Below are 8,007 nucleotides of genomic sequence, written 5' to 3'. Positions count from 1 at the left end.
AAGCTGATATATTTTCTCTTCCAAATAATACGTTCCTGTACACAGACGTAGAAGCTCAATATGAATATGTAGATGATGAATATATACTTATATGAATAGGTAGTGTGTTAATACACATTTTCTCTGTTTATTTTTCACATTCGTTTTTATCTAGATGTGACCATACTATTCCCTTAAAGCCACGCTCTATAAGATACAAATCATCCTGTAAACAACAGAGCAAATGCATCACATGCAAATAGCACTTGATTATCTGTAGTGCTATACATTGAGTCTACAAAACATTAAGAACACCTGCTCCTTCCATGACTTAGACTGACCAGGTGAATCCAGGCTAAAGCTATGATCCCTTACTGATGTCACTAGTTAAATCAATCAATTTATTTTATTTTATATAGCCCTTCGTACATCAGCTAATATCTCGAAGTGCTGTACAGAAACCCAGCCTAAAACCCCAAACAGCTAGTAATGCAGGTGTAGAAGCACGGTGGCTAGGAAAAACTCCCTAGAAAGGCCAAAACCTAGGAAGAAACCTAGAGAGGAACCAGGCTATGAGGGGTGGCCAGTCCTCTTCTGGCTGTGCCGGGTGGAGATTATAACAGAACTATGCCAAGATGTTCAAAAATGTTCATAAGTGACAAGCATGGTCAAATAATAATCATGAATAATTTTCAGTTGGCTTTTCATAGCTGATCATTAAGAGTTGAAAAACAACAGGTCTGGGACAGGTGGCGGTTCCATAACCGTAGGCAGAACAGCTGAAACTGGAATAGCAGCAAGGCCAGGCGGACTGGGGACAGCAAGGAGTCACCACGGCCGGTAGTCCCGACGTATGGTCCTAGGGCTCAGGTCCTCCGAGAGAAAGAAAGAGAGAAGGAGAAAATTAGAGAGAGCCAAGATTTTCAAAATGTTCATAAATGACAAGCATGGTCAAATAATAATCAGGAATAAATCTCAGTTGGCTTTTCATAGCCGATCATTAAGAGTTGAAAACAGCAGGTCTGGGACAGGTAGGGGTTCCGTAACCGCAGGCAGAACAGTTGAAACTGGAATAGCAGCAAGGCCAGGCGGACTGGGGACAGCAAGGTGTCATCATGCCCGGTAGTCCTGACTTATGGTCCTAGGGCTCAGGTTCTCAGAGAGAAAGAGAGAACGAGAGAATTAGAGAGAGCATACTTACATTCACACAGGACACTGGATAAGACAGGAGAAGTACTCCAGGTATAACCAACTGACCCTAGCCCCCCGACACATAAACTACTGCAGCATAAATACTGGAGGCTGAGACAGGAGCGGTCAGGAGACACTGTGGCCCCATCCGAAGAAACCCCCGGACAGGGCCAAACAGGAAGGATATAACCCCACCCACTTTGCCAAAGCACAGCCCCCGCACCACTAGAGGGATATCCTCAACCACCAACTTACAATCCTGAGACAAGGCCGAGTATAGACCACAAAGATCTCCACCACAGCACAAACCAAGGGGGGGCGCCAACCCAGACAGGAAGATCGCGTCAGTAACTCAACCCACTCAAGTGACGCACCCCTCCTAGGGACGGCATGAAAGAGCACCAGCAAGCCAGTGACTCAGCCCCTGTAACAGGGTTAGAGGCAGAGAATCCCAGTGGAGAGAGGGGAAATCCACTTCAAATCTTTAAATCCACTTCAATCTGTGTAGATGAAGGGGGGAAACAGATTAAATAAGGATTTTTAAGCCTTGAGACATGATACATGGATTGTGCATGTGTGCCATTTAGAGAGTGAATGTGGAAGACAAAATATTTAAGTTACTTTGCACGGGGTATGGTAGTAGGTGCCAAGCGCATCGGTTTTTGTCAAGAACTGCAACGCTGCTGGGTTTTTCAGCTCAACAGTTTCCCATGTTTACCAAGAATGGTCCACCACCCAAACAGTGGTGGTCAGTGCCGTTTAAGATGAGGCAGGACGATTGTTTTTTTCATGAGCATGGCCTTAATTCTATTACAGCATATTGGATGACTGTCATTCATATTTCACTCACCCTGTTCAATGTAACAGCAATAGGTTTAGGCTACTACATGATACTCTAATTGTCCCTATACCCATCATGAGGTAGCAACCTAGCCTATGAATGAAAGTTTAGAATGTAGGTTCACACAGGTCGAGAGAAAATTTTGCAGTGACACATGGACAGACACATTCAATATCGCCTTGCACACTCTCGCCTGCATCTAGCTAAGATAGAGAAGGTGAACAGTATAACTTTAGACCGTCCCATCGCCCATACCCGGGCGCGAACCAGGGACCCTCTGCACACATCAACAACAGTCACCCACGAAGCATCGTTACCCATCGCTCCACAAAAGCTGCGGCCCATGAGGTAGCAACCTAGCCTATGAATGAAAGTTTAGAATGTAGGTTCACACAGGTCGAGAGCAAATTTTGCGGTGACAGACAGTGACACATGGACAGACAGTGACACATTCAATATCGCCTTGCACACTCTCGCCTGCATCTAGCTGAAATAGAGATATTACTGGACAAATTCAGGTATGTTTATCCTGGTTTTGTTCCGTTTAAGAAACATTTGTCAACAGAATCGGCGGAATGAATACACCCCTAATCATGCATAAACACAGTTCACTTTCATAACAGCCACGTTGTATTCCTTCTCTCCTCCTCTCACCTTCTCCCTTTGCTTCTGGACTTCAATGCACAACACATCAGCTGTGTGTGACCAGGCGAAAAAACCTTTCCAAGTCAAACCATACCATAACTGCTACACACAGCCTACATCCTTGTCACCATATTAGCTAAAGTAATGTCATAGTCAACATAGCTAATAGAACTAACGCGTTAATAAACCTGCTACAATCATGCAGTAACATTACAGTGTACAGTCAGTAAGCAGTTTAGCACTTACATTGGCAGGTCCCAGTGGCAATAAATTTGTAAAACCAAAAACTTACCTTGACTTGGAAGAGTTCCAGTGTTGTGTTGGATAGTAATAGCCAGCTAGCTAACATAGCATCCCTTTGTTTGACCCAAGTGTTTGAGTAGGCTAAACTAGATATCTGCATTTGCTAGCTAAGTAAGTGAAACTGAAAGTGGAAAATAAGTGACGAAATATCTCTCTCTCGCTTCTCCTTCATTTTGGAATAAAATAATTTGTTCAAAACTGTTCAACTATTGTCTTTCTCTTTGAGTCAACTACTCACCACATGTTATGCACTGCAGTGCTAGCTAGCTGTAGCTTATGCTTTCAGTCCTAGATTCATTCTCTGATCCTTTCATTGGTTGGACATCATGTCAGTGCATGCTGTAAGAGCTCTGATAGGTTGGAGGACGTCCTCCGGAAGTTGTCATAATAATAATAAGTCTATGGAAGCCTTGAGGATCCTCCTAGGTGTTGTATTGAAGTCAATGTAACCAGAGGAGGATGCAAAGTAGTATGTTTAATTCAATTATTATTTGGTGATAAAAGTATACTAAATATAATTACATCTATACTGAAACTGACATACTCCATATTTAGTTCAAATAAATTGTTATTTCCCACATGCGCTGATTACAACAGGTGTAGTAGACCTTACCGGGAAATGCTGAATACAACCGTACTGTGAATTGCTTACTTACAAGCCCTTAACCAACAATGCAGATTGAAGAAAAATAAGAGTTAAGAAAATATTTAGTAAATAAACGAAAGAAAAAAAGTAACACAATAAAGAATACAGTAGGTACCTGTACAGAGTCAATGTGGAGGCTATATACAGGGGGTACCAGTACAGAGTTAATGTGGAGGCTATATACAGGGGGTACCAGTACAGAGTTAATGTGGAGGCTATATACATGGGGTACCAGTACAGAGTTAATGTGGAGGCTATATACATGGGGTACCAGTACAGAGTCAATGTGGAGGCTATATACATGGGGTACCAGTACAAAGTTAATGTGGAGGCTATATACATGGGGTACCAGTACATAGTCAATGTGGAGGCTATATACAGGGGGTACCAGTACAGAGTCAATGTGGAGGCTATATACAGGGGGTACCAGTACAGAGTCAATGTGGAGGCTATATACAGGGGGTACCAGTACAGAGTCAATGTGGAGGCTATATACAGGGGGTACCGGTACAGAGTCAATGTGGAGGCTATATACAGGGGGTACCAGTACATAGTCAATGTGGAGGCTTTATACAGGGGGTACCAGTACAGAGTTAATGTGGAGGCTATATACAGGAGGTACCAGTACAGAGTTAATGTGGAGGCTATATACAGGAGGTACCAGTACAGAGTCAATGTGGAGGCTATATACAGGAGCTAGCAGTACTGAGTCAATGTGGAGGCTGTATACAGGGGGTACCAGTACAGAGTCAATGTGGAGGCTATATACAGGGGGTAACGGTACAGAGTCAATATACTGAGGTACAGCTTAGGAGCAGGTGTTGAAATAAAAAACATACAGCTTTATACAGTTTGATTTAATGAGGCTTAATGACCAAAAGCACAATTATATTTTTGTAGAAAAACATGAGACAAGTGTACGAGCATATGTGTGTTCTCTAATGAACTTTAAGTAGCCTACATTTGATGTGATATATTCTTTTCGAGACAGGATTGTGTGACGGCACAGATCTGGGGAAGTGGACCAAAACATTTCTGCAGCATTGAAGGTCCCAAATAACACATCATTCTTACATACATTTTCTAATAGAAAAAAAACAGAATTAAACAAATACAATTATTATATACCTGAGTATCTTCAACATGGACAATCTGGTTGATTCTCTGCTCAACAACACTGACTGTGAATCAATCTGGTTGATTCTCTGCTCAACAACACTGACTGTGAATCAATCTGGTTGATTCTCTGCTCAACAACACTGACTGTGAATCAATCTGGTTGATTCTCTGATGTGTGTCCAGGCTGTCACTTCTGTCATCAGCTACTAACACCAGTGCTGCACCTTTGTCCTTGAGAGACTGGATGATGACTTCCTGCTCCCTCTTCCATAGTGACAACACTGATGGCTCTACATGGGTTTCTGATAGACTGGATGACGGCTTCCTGCTCCCTCTTCCATAGTGACAACACTGATGGCTCAATATGGGTTTCTGAGAGACTGGATGATGGCTGCCTGCTCCCTCTTCCATAGTGACAACACTGATGGCTCAACATGGGTTTCTGAGAGACTGGATGACGGCTTCCTGCTCCCTCTTCCATAGTGACAACACTGATGGCTCAACATGGGTTTCTGAGATACTGGATGACTGCTTCCTGCTCCCTCTTCCATAGTGATAACACTATTTTCATTCCCACAGCCTTCATCACCGTCCATGGCACCTTCACTGCACATCAGACAAGTTCTGAAGAGTTCCAGAAGCTGGGATTGAAACATGATGTACTTCATCTCCTTGTTAGGAGCAGAGTTTCAGACTCTCTGAAATAATATTATTAGTGGCAATACATCAACAGCACAAAGTTAATATGTTACTATGTCCAGTAATGGCACCACCACCCATCAGCCCATTCTATTCTTGATGTCAAAGCTGCAGTGTATTGTTGCTATAGGAGTTTATGATTAATAATCCTATTCATTTCAAGCCCCACTAAGATGTCACCATACTATTCATTTAAAGCCCCTCTGTTAGATATAAATCATCAGAGTGGGAAACCAACTGACATGGAAACAATGGAGCAAATGTATCACTATCAGAGGGGTGTATTATGACATCATATAGAACTACTCAGACATTCCAAATATAACTTTATTATCCGAGGGGTGTATTATGACATCATATAGAACTACTCAGATATTCCAAATCAGGCTTAATCCATATCATGAAGGTGGATATTTATTTAATTTTTTATTTCACATTTATTTTACCAGGTAGGCAAGTTGAGAACAAGTTGTCATTTACAACTGCGACCTGGCCAAGATAAAGCAAAGCAGTTTGACACATATAACAACACAGAGTTACACATGGAGTAAAACAAACATACAGTCAATAATACAGTAAAAAAATAAGTCTATATTCAATGTGAGCAAATGAGGTGAGATAAGGGAGGTAAAGGCAATAAATAGGCCATGGTGGCGAAGTAAATACAATATAGCAATTAAAACACTGGAATGGTAGATTTGACAGTAGGTGAGTGTGCAAAGTAGAAATACTGGGGTGCAAAGGAGCACAATAAATAAATAAATACAGTAGGGGAAGTGGTAGTGGTTTGGGCTATTTATAGATGGGCTATGTACAAGTGCAGTGATCTGTGAGCTGCTCTGACAGCTGGTGCTTTAAAGCTAGTGAGGGAGATAAGTGTTTCCAGTTTCAGAGATTTTTGTAGTTCTTTCCAGTCATTGGCAGCAGAGAACTGGAAGGAGAGGCGGCCAAAGGAGAAATTGGCTTTGGGGGTGACAAGTGAGATATACCTGCTGGAACGCGTGCTACGGGTGGGTGCAGCTATGGTGACCAGCGAGCTGAGATAAGGGGGGACTTTACCTAGCAGGGTCATGTAGATGACCTGGAGCCAGTGGGTTTGGCGACGAGTATGAAGCGAGGACCAGCCAACGAGAGTGTACAGGTCGCAGTGGTGGGTAGTATATGGGGCTTTGGTGACAAAACGGATGGCACTGTGATAGACTGCATCCAATTTATTGAGTAGGGTATTGGAGGCTATTTTGTAAATGACATCGCCAAAGTCGAGGATCGGTAAGATGGTCAGTTTTACGAGGGTATGTTTGGCAGCATGAGTGAAGGATGCTTTGTTGCGAAATAGGAAGCCAATTCTCGATTTAACTTTGGATTGGAGATGTTTTATGTGAGTCTGGAAGGAGAGTTTACAGTCTAATCAGACACCTGGGTATTTGTAGTTTTCCACATATTCTAAGTTAGAACCGTCCAGAGTAGTGATGCTGAACGGGCGAGCAGGTGCAGGCAGCGATCGGTTGAAGAGCATGCATTTAGTTTTACTTGTATTTAAGAGCAGTTGGAGACCACGGAAGGAGAGTTGTATGGCATTGAAACTAATGTACCACTATCAGAGGGGTGTATTATGACATCAGATAGAACTACTCAGACATTCCAAATATTACTTTATTATCAGAGGGGTGTATTATGACATCAGATAGAACTACTCAGATTTTCCAAATATCACTTGATTATCAGAGGGGTGTATTATGACATCAGATAGAACTACTCAGACATTCCAAATATCACTTGATTATCAGAGGGGTGTATTATGACATCAGATAGAACTACTCAGATTTTCCAAATATCACTTGATTATCAGAGGGGTGTATTATGACATCAGATAGAACTACTCAGACATTCCAAATATCACTTGATTATCAGAGGGGTGTATTATGACATCAGATAGAACTACTCAGACATTCCAATCAGGCTTCATCCATATCATGAAGGTGGCTATTGATCCAACCATTTCAAAAGTAATGACCGGGCTGATGGAAACAGGATCTGTACTTTTATAAATGCCAACAGACAAGTTGTTAGTAGTCTTTTTGTGTCAGTAAAAAATGTCTAAGCGAGAAATGGCTGTGGAAACGGCTTTATAAGCAAACGTTTCTATAATAACTGTTGTGTCTCTTATTACTTATTTATATCATAAGAAAGACTCCGCATACAAGGAATGGAACTGGAGCTTCACATTTACTAAAACGAGTTAGTACCAGATTAACATAGAACAACACTGTGCATGACCAAGGCTGCTCCGTTCTTAAAGAGGACATCAGTAATTAACAGAACATTCCTTCTCTTATCCAATCAGACTTTAACCAAACCACAACTGAAACACTTCCCAGAACTTGTTGTAGTTATTTTGTATCTTTTTAATTTGAACTTGAAAAGTTCGTTTTTGTTTGTGTTTGTTTATAAGTCCAGTCTGTCTGGTGGACGGTGCCTTCGTTCTGGGCAGCGCCTAAGATTGAAAAGTGAAATTTGTAAGGCTTCTTTCTCCCTGTGTGTATACGCTCATGAGCTTTCCGCTTCCCTAACTCTGTAAAACTCC

Source organism: Salvelinus fontinalis, unplaced genomic scaffold, assembly GCF_029448725.1.
Source record: "Salvelinus fontinalis isolate EN_2023a unplaced genomic scaffold, ASM2944872v1 scaffold_1656, whole genome shotgun sequence".
In the NCBI taxonomy this organism is placed as follows: domain Eukaryota; kingdom Metazoa; phylum Chordata; class Actinopteri; order Salmoniformes; family Salmonidae; genus Salvelinus; species Salvelinus fontinalis.
Note: the sequence above shows the minus strand (reverse complement) of the source record.